Source organism: Sorex araneus, chromosome 6, assembly GCF_027595985.1.
Source record: "Sorex araneus isolate mSorAra2 chromosome 6, mSorAra2.pri, whole genome shotgun sequence".
Classification (NCBI taxonomy): domain Eukaryota; kingdom Metazoa; phylum Chordata; class Mammalia; order Eulipotyphla; family Soricidae; genus Sorex; species Sorex araneus.
Window position 1 is genome coordinate 138,229,660 of NC_073307.1, and position 13,187 is coordinate 138,242,846.

The following is a 13,187-nucleotide window of genomic DNA, read 5'->3' on the forward strand; positions in this document are numbered from 1 at the left end:
GGAATCTATTCCTGGAATTGCTCATACCATAGTTACAGGGTACATAGTATATGCCAGGCACAACTGTAGGATTTCGGGCAGTCTCCATGGAACAAATCTATATATTACACAGCTGATGTTCTAGCCAATGGGAAAGATATTTGGTGGTGGGAGTGGGCCTCGGCCACACCAGCAGTGCTCTGAGCTTACTTCTGGTACTTGGAGCACCATATCTGGTACTAGAAATAGAACCAGCATCAGCCCTGTGCACAGCAAGCGCCTTATCCACTGTACTATCTATCTGGCCCCCAGATTTTAAATTTATTTTTAATTTTTATTGAATCGCAGTGAGACATGCAGTTACAAAATCGTCTTGATTGGGTTTTGGTCATATAATGTTCCAACACCCATCCCTTCACCAGTGTACATTTCCCACCACCAGTTTCTCCAATTTTCTCCCCCACCCCCACCCCTGCACCCCCACCCACACATTTTTCTCCTCTCTCTCTCTGGGCATTGTGGTTTGCTATACAGACACTGAAAGGTTATCATGTATATCCCTTTACCTACTTTCAACATTAGTTCTTGTGTTCTTCTCAAAATAGATCATTTCTAACTATTTGTCCTTCACAGATTTTTTTTAAAAAGTAAACAATGTTGGGGCTGGAGCAATAGCACAGTGGGTAAGGCGTTTGCCCTTCACGTGGCTGACCCGGGTTTGATTCCCAGCATCCCATATGGTCCACTGAGCACTGCCAGGGGTAATTCCTGAGTGCAGAGCCAGGAGTAACCCCTGAGTATTGCTGGGTGTGACCCAAAAAGCAAAAAATAAAAGTAAACAATGTATTGCAAGTGGAAATGCCTGCTCTTCCTTAGGGGCATAAATATGTTCATAACATTCTATATTAAAAAGAAAAAAGTTTTCAGGGCTATGGTTTGGTAGTAGTATAATTCTTGTATACACACACACACACACACACACACACACACACAGAGAAGCAATGTAGTGGGGCTGGAGCAATAATAGAGCCAGTTGGGTGTTTGATTGCCTGTGACTAACCCGGGTTGATCCCCAGCACCAAATCTAGCCCCTGAACCTAACGGGAGTGATCCCTGAGTGCAGATACAGGAGTAAATCCTGAGCACCACTGGGCATGGCCCCTCCCATTTCAGAAAAGAAAAAAAAAAGTAAACAATGCAAAAAAAGGTAAACAATGCAGTAAGGTTATAGATAAAATTTAAAAAAAGACAAAGGGGAGTTCGATGAGAGGGCTTGGGAGATAGGAGTGAGATCTAGTTTTAAATAGACACACACACACAAAAGGTCAGGCCTCCCTGGGCAAAAACTTGGTGGAGGGGAGGAACAGCAGCATGAAGTGTTTCCCCAACAGGCTGGCCTTCCTGCAGTTCCCTTTTTATTGCAACCACAGGACTGACCATGCTGCTTAGTATCTGCTGACTTTCCTCCGAGACTACAGCACGCGCTTTGCATGAATTCACAAGATCCTCATAACCGCTCTAGGAGAGATACCTCCATTTTTGTAGGTGTAAACTAGAACCCCTCACAATCAAGCCCCCTGGCTAACATCCTGCAGCCAGTAAGAGGAGGAGGTGATAGAAAAGCTACTCTGGTTCCAAGTTTGCGATGCGACACCCCCAAAACAGCTGCTGGAAAACATACCTGCATTCTCCTTTTGCTCACTGCCTTTCTCACCTTTCTTTCCTAGGACCTTTTATTTGACCTCTCCTGGGTTCACTTGACCTCTCTGCTTTATTTTGGGTTTTGTTTTTGTATGTTTGTGGGTCACACCTGGCTGTGCACAAGGCTGGCTACTGGCTCTGCCCTCAGGGATCACACCTGCTCAGCTCAAGGGACCATATGGGGTGCTCGGGATTGAACCCTGGTCAGTCAGCAGTTCCTATTGGCGCCAGCCCTGTACCTCCACCTGCCGCTTTCAAGTCAGTTTCCAACATCCATGCTCAGTGAGAAGTCACAGGATGCCATTCCCGGGCTGAGAGGGCAAGTCACAAGTCACAAGTCTCTTCATCAGCCTGGGGTTGTGTTGAGGATACTTCAGTTTGATACAGTGTCACGGAGAAGTGTCACCATCATAGCTACAGCCATCTTCCCCCTCCTCCCCCCAGCACACCTTGACCATAGATTTGGAACACGGTAGTGACCAAAACAAACCGTATGTTTCTTTTTCTCTGTTTTGACATAGGACACTAACATCTCGTTGACAGCAAATGTCATTGTGGTTTCCATGCTGATGTGTGATGTGGAGAGGGTTGCATTTGAAAAGCATTTCCTGCTCAACTCTGGGTGAAATTATGCAAGTCACCCCAGTCCTGAAGGCAGCTGCTGCAAGATTCTAAACACCTGCACCAAGAAGTTTTGAAAGTAATTTTACATTGTTTTTCACGTTAGGGATTGGTTGAGTTTTTTTGTTTTTGTTGCTGTTTCCAATTCTGCAGGGACCTCGCACGCAATTCATTAAACCTTCAGCAGAAAAGAGAATTTGAAGGATTTTTTTAAAAGTAAAGAGATGTTATACATCTAAGGGTGACGCTGCCCCAGGAATGAATTTTCATGAATGCATTTGAAACTTCTGCAGGGCTGGAAAACAGCACAGCGGTAAGCCTTGCATACAGCCGGACCCTGGAAGCACTGTGGGGTTCTTGATCACCGCCAGGTCTTTTCTTTTCTTTCTTTTTTTTTTGGGGGGGGGCGCACACCCAGCAGTGCTCAGGGCTTGCTCTTGGCTCTGTACTCAGAGATCACGCCTGACAAGGGGGACCTTTACGGGGATGCAACAGATGGAACTTTGGCTGGCCATGTGCTTGTCAAAACCCCTACAACTACTCCCGGTACGATCATTATCGCTCTGGTCCCTCCTTTTATTATTATTTCTTTTTCTTTTTTAAAGTTCCTTGCCTTGCCTGAGGCCAGTTCCATTTGAATTCGGCACCACATATGTTTCCCCCTGAGCATTACCAGGAGTAAGTCCTGAGCACAGAGCCACCAGAAAGCCAGGAGCACCACAGGGTGTGTCCCCAACACACAAAATCAAAACAAAGCAAAAACCTAACTTCTGGAATCAGCCTAGGGACTGTTCTTCCTAGGGAGCTCCACGGAGATTTCTAGGCTTGAGTTCCTCGGCTGGGGGTGGGGTGGGGGTAGGGGGCGGATACACTTCGGGTGCTTGCAAAGGGGGCAGCGGGTGTGTGTGTGGGGGGGGGGGGGGGGGGAAGCAGCCCTTGAGCTCCCTGGACCTGTTGCCTCCACCCCGGCCCTGGCCCTTTTCAGCTCAAGAATGGGATTTCCTGAACTTGTTGAACTGGGGTGTAAGTTGCAGGCGCCCTTTTCCCCCATCTGCATCCCCCCCCTCTCCTGGCCAGCTGTAGACGGAGGAGTGGATGAGGTGGGGGCGGTTGGAGAGAAGTGAGAGAGACAGCACAGGACAGAAAAAGTGGGAGGAGGAGGGGGGGAGGAGGAGGAGGAGGAGGAGGAGGTGGAGGAGGAGGAGGAGGCCGTAAGCAGAAAGAGGAGGGAAACAAGTCACCCGCTCCTCCGCTCCGGGAGCTCGGCGGGCCGCCGTGTTTGTTGACTCGGAGTGGAGGCCAGAGCGGAGCCCCCCCCAGCGGGAGGAGCAGCGGGAGGAGCGCGGAAGCGGAGCGCGGGGGGCCGAGCGCGGCGGCCCCAGCCCTGCGGCTCGCCCCCCTGCTTCTCTCGGGTGAGAAAACTTGCTCGGGCTCCCCTGGAAACTTTTTCCCCCTGGGCGCGCGGCGAGCCGGGGAGGAGGCGGCGAGCTGCGGGGTGTGTGTGCGTGTGCATGTGAGTGCCCGTGTGAATGTGTGCGCGAGTGTTTGTGCATGCGTGTGAATGTATGCGCATATGTGTGTGTGTGTGTGTGTGTGTGCGCGCGCGCTCCTCGAGGTGACTCATGCGGGGGGACCCCAGGGGGCCGAGTGGGGGAAGTCCCCACTAGGAGAAAATCCTCTGGCCAGGCACGATCCGGCGGAACACGGCGAGGCGGGGAGGCTTGGAGAGCGCGGACTCACGTAGGGGAGGGGGTGGGGTGGGGTGGGGAACAACTGGTGGGTGTCCACGAGGGACAACTGGGACAACTCCACGAGGTGACGGAGCGGGACGCGCCCGGCCGACTCGGAGGACCGCGCTGGGCTGCCACTTGCGGGTGCTGGGTGGCGAGGAGGGCCGAGTGCCCACCTTGGGGTGAGGGGTGAGGTGTGGGGAGCCCCGGCGGGGTGGGATGCGAGATGCCGCGGGTCGTGGGGACCCGGACCGAGCCAGCCTGAGAGCGAAAAAGAAAGTTCGCTCGTTGGTCCTTCTGGTCCTTGCTGGGCCCGAGTGGGAGGGGCAGCGCTAAAGAGCTGCCCCCCGCCACCGGGCGAAGTGGGCGCCCCGAAACTTGCTCTTCTCTGGAGGGAGGCGCGGGAGGGGCGCGCGCCCCGTAGGCGGCGGCCGCTTTGTCCCGCGCGCCCTGGACTTGGAGACCGGCCGCCGTCCCCCGCCCCCCACCTTGGGGGGCCACATCTTTGCCGTCCCCCCACTATTCGGCTTTTCCCACGTGCGGCGCCTGCTGTGCGCGCGCACCGCGAGCTCGCGCCAACCCGGGCGCGGTGGCCGCTCCCGCCCAAGTGTCTGGGACTCTGGGCGCGGCCGCCGTGGGTCCAAGCGAGCTGGGAGCGTGCAAAAAAAAAAAAGAAAAAAAGCCCCAAAACAACCAGAAAAAACGGTGGTTCGGGAGCTGGCGGCGGGGCGGGCGCCTTGCTAGTTGGCAGCACGGTTGTTACTGCATTCCATGCCACCCTCTAGGCTTTCCCCAACCCTCGCCCTCCCCACCCCACCCCCGTTAACTTGCGCCTGCCTCTTCGGTGGCGGTGCCAGGAGCCCGCGTTCTGTCCGTCTGCGGTGAAGCAGTGAATGTTTAGAGAAGCCACTTGCAACCCTGCGGTGTGCACGGTTTCAATTAGGGCGATGCGCCTCCCGAGGTGGAAGGTTTGCGCGCCAGGCATGGGCGCGGGAGAAGTTCCCGGGAGGGCAAAAAAAAAAAAAAAGTCCGTGCAGAAGTCTCAGGCATCCCTGCTTGGGCGGAGTTGTGGACCTGTTGCCCAGCGGGGGATGGCAGGCATCCAGATTCCTCCCTCCTCGGGCCCCTCTCTCCCCTGGCTCCCCAGGGGTGCTCGGGGATCAAGCCTCCGAGGCTGCCCTTTTTTAACCTCGCTTTGGTGGTCCTAACCACACCGCCCGTTACAGTCTTGACGCTTGCTACCCAGGACTGTGCAGTGCCAAACGTGCACTGTGCTCTGGTCCGTTGCTCTCGGGTGGAAGGCGCCGTTACTGGCAGCAGGAGGCGGCAAGGTCAGGAAAGAGAGGAGCTTGCTGCAGAATAGCTTGAGCCATGTTTTATGTCCCCCCCCACCCCCCACCCCCGGCACGCCCCCCCCACTCCACCACCCCAGTGAGGTTTCCCCATATGACTCTGAAAGGTGCTGCGCTTCTCTCGGTAGAACCTGTCTGGTTGGTTTCCACGTTGTGGTAGAAAGGAGCCTAGAATGTGGCCAAGGGAGCCAGCTGTTCAGAGGTTTTCTTGCAGAATATTCTAGGCAAGGGAGACAGTGATTGGCCCCTTCACAACGTCTTCAGCTCACTGAACCTCAAACATTGTCCCTTCAGTATTTTGGTCGATAGGTCTAAGAGACAGAGCCATTTGTGGTTTAAGAAAACAAGGCCTTGGGGCTGGGGGGTGGGGGGTGGGCGGGGATGATACAGTGGGTAGGCGTTTCCCTGACATTGTAGCATAAATGGGTTTGATCCTTGGTACCCTCTATGATCCCCCAGCACCACCGGGAGTAATCCCTGAGCACAGAGCCAGGAGTAAGCCCTGAACACTGCCCGGTTGGACCCCTAAAATAAAAGAGAAAACAAACCTAAGTCCTTAGAAGTCTAAACTAGTCTTAACTGACTCCTCTTCGGATAGATAATTCTCATCTGGGAGACTTCACATCTTTCAGATCCAGCAGCAGGTATTTGTCTACTTCCTTTAGGATCTCACTTCAGGTGAATTTCAATAATATTCTGTTTGAGCTTGATCAAAAGACATAAAATTTCTCGAAAGAGGAAGCAAAACTTCTTTAGGTCTTCGGCCTACACTTTGCCCTAAGAGATGTGCTCACTGGGGCCAGCGAGATAGTGAAATAGGTAAGGAACTTGCCTTGCACACAGCTGACCCGTGTTCCATTCCCGGCACCAGGTATAGTCCCCTGAGCACCACTGGGAGTGCTCCCTGAGCACAGGAACCAAAGTAAGCCCCAAGCCCTGCTTACTGAGGCACCTGAATCAACCCCCACGCCAAATAGAGGGAGATGTGTGATAGTATATCATCAGCACTATGTAGTGATGGGGCAGGTACTGTTATTCCCATTGTATAGGTGAATGCACTGAAGTTTAAAGATCATCAGTGCTTTCGAAAGCTCACAGGGGGTGGAGCTGAGCGCAGATTGAGATCTGTTAGCCCAGGCTTGTACCAGGGTGTCCTGGAGATGTTTTTGCCTTCAATTTCTCAATTTCTCACCAGGTCTCCTTACAGTTGATTAGCTTGTGGCTTCTTTATTTCTCTCTCTCTTCTCTTTCTTTCTCTCTTTTCTTTCTTTCTTTCTTTCTTTCTTTCTTTCTTTCTTTCTTTCTTTCTTTCTTTCTTTCTTTCTTCCTTCTTTCTCTCATATCTCATAGTATCAAACAGTGGCTGGATTATTGAGAAAGGGTTTTATTTATTTTATTTTTTATTATTATTATTTTTGCTTTTGGGTCACACCCAACAATGCACAGGGGTCACTCCTGGCTCATGCACTCAGGAATCACCCCTGGCGGCGCTCAGGGGACCATATGGGATGCTGGGATTCGAATCCGGGTCGGCCGCGTGCAAGGCAAACGCCCTACCCGCTGTGCTATCACTCCAGCCCGAAAGGGTTTTATTTTTTGTTTCATGTGGGCATCAGAGGTGATGGGTTTATTCGTGATGGGTGGGGGTGGGAAGGCTCACAAGCATTGCTCACCTGTCCTAGGGCCCACTTGGTAATTCTTGGTCAGTTGGGCCAATGGTTGAAGACTAAGGTCCAAGATGTGATGCTGTTTGGGCCCTGTGGTGCCTGAGGTCACCTGGGACACTTGGTCTGGTCTGTACTTGGATGTCTACAGGGCAGCACCTGGCAATGCTCAGGAGACCATTTGCTGCTGAGTATGTGCCTCTGCTTTCCACCCAGCCTCTTGTACATGTTTTTATTCAGGGCCTGGAGATCTGTGCTTTATTTTGAAATGTGTATAAATCCACTCGTTATTTTTCTGAGAGCTATTGTGAGCAGGTAGAACTATGGTAACGATATTTAACCTGCCTCTCCACAGTTGGGGCGGGTAAGATTTCTTTTCTGTATCTTAAGATGTGAAAATAGAGGCCGAGAAAGGTCTGTCACTTTCCTGATGTCACAGGAAGATCTCTTGTTCTTGTCAGTACATTTTAATGTCTTTTCCCACGGGCCTTCCCCAAAGAACCCTGAGTCCCAAACCCTCAAGGAAGTCCTAGTGTTTCACACGAAATTTTCTGGATCAGAAGTCATTCCCAGAGCCTTGTGGGAGCTGTACATGGAGGGGAAAGGAGAGGTAGAGTCTGAGGGCCAGTCTGGGTGCTGGGTGAAGGGGCAACCTGGATAATTCTGACAAGAGTTATTCATAATAGGAAGATTGAGGTGGGCCTTACAGGGGTGACTCACCTGGGTCTGGACGGCCTGCTAGTGACATTGCAGAGCTGGATTGGTGGTGATTGGCAGGCCCTAGGAGGTACCCAGGGAGGAGATGTGGGGGAGGACACACCTGTCCCCCTCCCTGGCAAGGCCTCCTCTTTGAACGATGCCTGGTTAGATGCCCTGGGTTATAGCCCAGATGAATGAGGGCGCCCCAAAGACCTGTTTCCATTTTAAATGGACTTGACCCTTTGAGGTAATGCTTACCCAATTTCTCTCTTTAAATATTCTTTTCATATGCTGTGCCAGTTTATGGCCTTTGTAGATCAATCCTGGGATTTCACTTAGAGGAGAGAGGAAAAAAAAAAGTTAAAAAAAAAAAAAGCAAAGGTTAGTGATTACCTAAATTGGATTAAGTTCTGTCTAGCAGCGCTTAAAGAAATACTGCTTGCTCTCTAATTACCTTCAACTAGGAATTTAAACGGTCTATTAAATTTAAGCTGGCTTTTTAAAAATTCCCAGACTGTTTCTGGGATTTCTGGAAGCTCTAAAAAAGAAAATCTTGAACGTGGAGAGCACATTTTTTCATTCTCTGCCTCCCCTTGTGCCCCTGCAAAAAATATTACATTTTCTATTGCAGGATAATAAATGACGATTATTATATACTGGCCTCATTAAAAAGCAGTAGTTCACAGCCAGGTTCAACTGGTTCTGTCAGCCTCTGGAGAGCAAGTTGGTGAGCCGCCTTCTTTGTCAGAAATATCGGGATAGCTATGTGGAACAGAATCTTTTTTGTTTTAGGGCCACGTTCAGTGGTGCTCAGGGCTTACTCCTTGCTCTGTGTTCAGAGGTCACTCCGGGTGGTGCTCAGGGGAGCATATGGGATGCTGGGGATCAAACTGAAGCTCAGGGGCATGCGAGACCAGAATGTTAATTCCTGTACTATTTCTCTCAGCCTCTGCAGTTTTACCCCTTCGCTGCTGGGACGAAACCCAGGGCCTCACACGTGCAAGATGTCTAACCTCTCACTGAGCCACAACCATAGCCAGGATACCCCAGGGAAACTTTGTGGCTGCAAGATGACTCATGCGTCCTATTCTGCAGTAAAGACATAGGCTTAGAATAAATCGTCAGCAACCTCTCCTCCGTCTGAGTTTTGAATCATCCTTTGAGAAGGATGTGAAGATTCTTTATTGAAACGGGTGCCCTCAGAGTCTGGGACAAGGGGGAAATAAAGAATCAAGGAAGTCAAAACTAAGGTCAGCACTAATGGTTTGAAATGATCATTTTGGATAAGGACTGAGTGTTAAAAGTAAGTAAGGGGATATACCTGATAACCTTCCGTTATCTGTATTGCAAACCATAAGGCCCAATAGGGGAGGGAGGGAGGGAGGGAGGAAAGGAGAGAGAGAGAGAGAGAGAGAGAGAGAGAGAGAGCCTGCCATAGAGGTAGGCGAGCGAGGATGGCGGGCCAGCAGGGATACTAGGACCATTGGTGATGGGAAATGTACACTGGTGAAGGGAACACTGGTATTGGAATATTATAAGACTGAAACCTAATCATAAACAACTTTGTAACCGGATATATCACTGAGTCAGTAAAAAACTAAAGAAAAAAAAGGTCATGACACTGGACAGCCTAGAAGTTAAAGCACTTGCCTTGCATGTGGCTGGGTCCACCCCCGGCACCCTGTGTTTCCCCCAAGTACCACTGGGCATGGTCTTGAAGGTCCAAAACAACTGTGGTGACCCAGATCATCCCTAGCACTGCAGGGACCAAGCAACCTGTATCCACAGGCTCTAGCATGGAACTGCAAGTCCCATTCGTTGAGAATCATCCTTGCTTGCGGGAGGCCTGGGTTCAGTCCCTGGCACCGCGTGGTCCCTGAAGCTGATGCGATACCCTCTTCCTCCCACAACACAGAACATCACAAAGGATGACCCCGTTTACTCAGTCATTTTTGTCTCCAGAGATGAGACCAGGCAGAGTCACACGACTACCTCGTGGACTCCAGCAGCCAGCCGTGGAGAGGTGCAGAAGCAGTTTGAAAGGAAGGTTCATGCAACTGAGGGCACGAGCTGGCTGGGGTAGTTTTGGAGGCATCTTGGCTCAGAATAATACAGACACTCATTGGAGTTCTTGTTAGATGCTTGCCTCCAGTCCTTGGGAAGAAAACATTAAGTTCTTTCAGACCACCTCACTTAGGCTCTGTCCTGGTGAACGCACAGGTGCCCTGTACCCAGAAGTGCTTGGGAGAAAGGTGCTAGTCACGGGAAGATCACAACCCCCTTTGTGACCTGGTCAAAAACCTGATTATCATCTCTCTCTGTGTCACTGCCCAACACATCCTCATTACTGGGGTCGTGGTCTTGTGTCTCAAGAAAGCACAGATCTCTCCACAGCTTGGAAGCCGATCTCATGTACTGGGAGATAAGGCAGCTGGGATAGAGAAGGGACCACTACGTAAATGATGGCTAGAGAGCTTGCTTGGGATGGTAGATGTGTGCTGAAAGTAGACTATGGACCAAACATGATGGCTGGCCACTTAGCACCTGTATTGCAAACCTTAACACCCAAAAGGAGAGAGACAATAAGGGAATGTGCCTGCCACAGAGGCAGTGGGGGGGATGGGGTGGGGGTGGTGGGAGGGATACTGGGAACATTATTGGTGGTGGAGAATGGGCACTGGTGGAGGAATGGGTACTTGAACATTGTATGAATGAAACATAATCACGCAAGTTTGTAAGTCTATAACTATGTCTCACAGTGATTCATTACAATTTTTTAAAAAAAGAAAGAAAGGAAAGAAAGAAAGGACAGATCCACTGGCTTGAGCTATAGTCTCTTTCTCACCCCTAATTTCTGAGACATCTCACACACACCAGTGTTTGCCTCTGCCTCAAGCTGGGTGCCAAACTTCAGTTTCTCACTTCTCTCTTTGCTACAGAACTTTTTCCAATGTGTTGTTTGTCTGGGGGCCATACCCAGTGATGCTCAGGGGCTGTTTTTATTGTATTCATACTGAGTACAATGAATTCGTTGGGAACTGATACTCAGTGTTTGGGTAGAGCTCCTGGGGGGGTTTAGAGAATCATGGGGGTACTGAGGATTGAACCGAAGTCTCCTGCAAAGCATGCACTCGGCCTGTCTCTATGGTAGCTGTTTCTTTTTGGCCCAAGCCAAGTTATATATTTAGTGGAGGGCCTGTGACAGTAGTGAAGCTTCTAGCAAATATAGGATTAAGGGATCCACTTTGGATTCCCTCATTCCCTGCCATTTAGGCCACAAAGACTGTGTCATTTCAAGCCAAGCCAGGGAATTGACCTGGAAGAACTTCTATTTGTCTTCTTCTAAACATCTGGCGGAAAAAAACCTAGCAAGAACTCTGATGCGTGTCTTGATTATTCTGAACCAAGCTGCTTCCAACCCCATCCCAGCCTGCTCGTGCGCTCCGCTGCATGAACCTCCTTTTCGCATTGCCTACTGAATTTGAATTGCTCTCCAGCTCGTTCTGGGCCACTCCCCAGGCATCTGACAGAGATACCTGGTGGGTGGCGACCTCTGCTTTACAGAATTCTACCCGGGCAGGCTGCTGCGCTGCTGGAGTCCATGAGGCAGCTGTGGTCTCATGCAGGGTCTCATCTTTGGAGGAAAAAATGACCGAATTAAAGTAAAATGACCAACACAATAAGAAATGCATTAAAGCTTATAGAATTGCTCTCCTGGGGCCATCTTGATCTCAGACTACAGGGCTCAGGCCAGATTAGTCTTTCCTATCCCTAGCAGGGTCCTAGTCTCGTCATTACTTTTGGATCATGACAGCATTTGTCCATGATCAAGCTCTTAATTTATAGTTAAGCATTAGGCACTTTGGCCAGGCCCATCTCAATGCTAGGGTAGCACATAACTCACCACTTGCCCTGGATCCGTCCCGTCCCTCCTCGGGACCCTGCTTTTGGGGTGCTAGGAACTGACGGAAACTGAGGCTTAAGTGGAGAAAGCAGATTCCTGGGAATGAATAATATTCAAAGTCAATTAAGTTCCAAGTTACAAAAGCATAATATTGTCTTCTTGTGTCTATACAAAAAGGACATTGTTTTAAAGTAAATTATTCAAAAGGCATAAGGAGAGGAGAAAAGCAATATTAACTTATAATGTAAGTTCAGTGTCCTAGGAAGGTCTGACCTTACAAATTAGCAGAGTCAGATTAGGGGGAAAAGCTGATTAACTGTTTTGGGGAAGACAGCATAGAGAAGTGATTACAGCTAAACAAAGGGATAGGAGTGACTCGGGAGCACCTTAATGGGTGTGACTGGGATGAACCTAAACTCCTTGTGGCAAGGGGGGAAAGGACAAAGCAATGTCATCCTACAGTCATCCCTTGTAGCAGGGGAGGATGGAAGCATCACACCCATTGGTGCTTAGAGGAGCACCCGTGCTAGACAATTGTACCCGAGTCTTCTGCATGCAAGGCATGCACTCCGCCTATTGAGCTGTATCTCCTGCCCACCTTGACAAGGCTGAACCAGAGACTGGGGATGTGGCTCCGTGGTAGTGCAACTGTGTGCATGAGGTTCCGGGTTCCATAGTACCTGGGAACACAGATGACGAAACACAGTTCTTAATCCACAGGGGCCAGAGATGTGCTTCAAGTTTCGGAGCACATGCCTGAGTTTGGTCGCAGCATCTCTTACTACCCCCTTTCCCTCCACTTCCCAGCCCTACAGGGAGACCCAGGAGGGGCTGGACGCTGCCTATGTGTGGCTGTTCTTGTGTGGAGGGGAGCTTCTCTGAAGTGCTCCGGAGCCTGGGAACTACTTCTGGTGCTACTCAACCCGACAAGCTGGACAGCTCAGTGCTGAGGCCCAAGGCTGCTGTGCTGCTGTGCTGCATGGGTGCTGTAGTGGCAGGGACCACCAGAGCCACAGCCTGCAGTGCCTAGGGGGGCCTTGTCTGGGTGCAGCGATACATGGCGGTGGGGGGGGGCAAGTCAAGCAGTGCTGGGACTCAGAGGGGGCTAGGCACATGCAAAACTTGTGCTCCTGATCTTTGTGCTCTCTCCCTATACACCTCCTAAAATTCTTTTTTTTTTAATTTATTTTATTCTTCAATTAGTGAATCACCATGAGGGTACAAATACAGATGCACACATTTTCGAGCTTGTTTTTCCCTCATACAATGTTCACAAACACATCCCTCCGCCAGTGCCCATTCTCCACCACCAATAAACCCAGTATCCCTCCCACCCCCCAATCCCATCTCCCCCCCCCCCTGCTCTGCAGCAGGGCATTCCCTTTTGTTCTCTCTCTCCAATTGGGTGTTGTGGTTTGCAATAGGGGTATTGAGTAGCCACTGTGTTCAGTCTCTAGTCTACTTTCAGCACGCATCTCCCTTCCCGCGCGGGATCTCCAACCCCCTAAAATTCTTGACAGTGGATTTCTTTCTTTTT

At 50.5% G+C, this 13,187-nt stretch overlaps 1 protein-coding gene and 1 non-coding gene across 6 annotated transcripts in view; both read left to right on the forward strand.

Annotated features, from left to right (window-relative positions):
* The window catches only part of PRR5L (proline rich 5 like), a 203,795-nt gene that overhangs the window by 106,296 nt on the left and 84,312 nt on the right, over positions 1-13,187 (forward strand). The window contains exon 1 of one of the 5 annotated variants that reach the window (XM_055143268.1): positions 2,262-2,380. The exons of 3 other annotated variants lie outside the window; for them this stretch is intronic. The gene's annotated coding sequence lies outside the window, so the exon portion shown is untranslated. Of the gene's footprint in view, positions 1-2,261; positions 2,381-3,589; positions 3,714-13,187 lie in introns of those variants that run through there. One more of the 5 variants, XM_055143265.1, reaches the window with a different exon arrangement.
* Positions 826-943, forward strand: LOC129406393 (small nucleolar RNA U109). The gene has a single exon (XR_008630986.1). It is a non-coding gene; the product is annotated as a small nucleolar RNA U109 (small nucleolar RNA).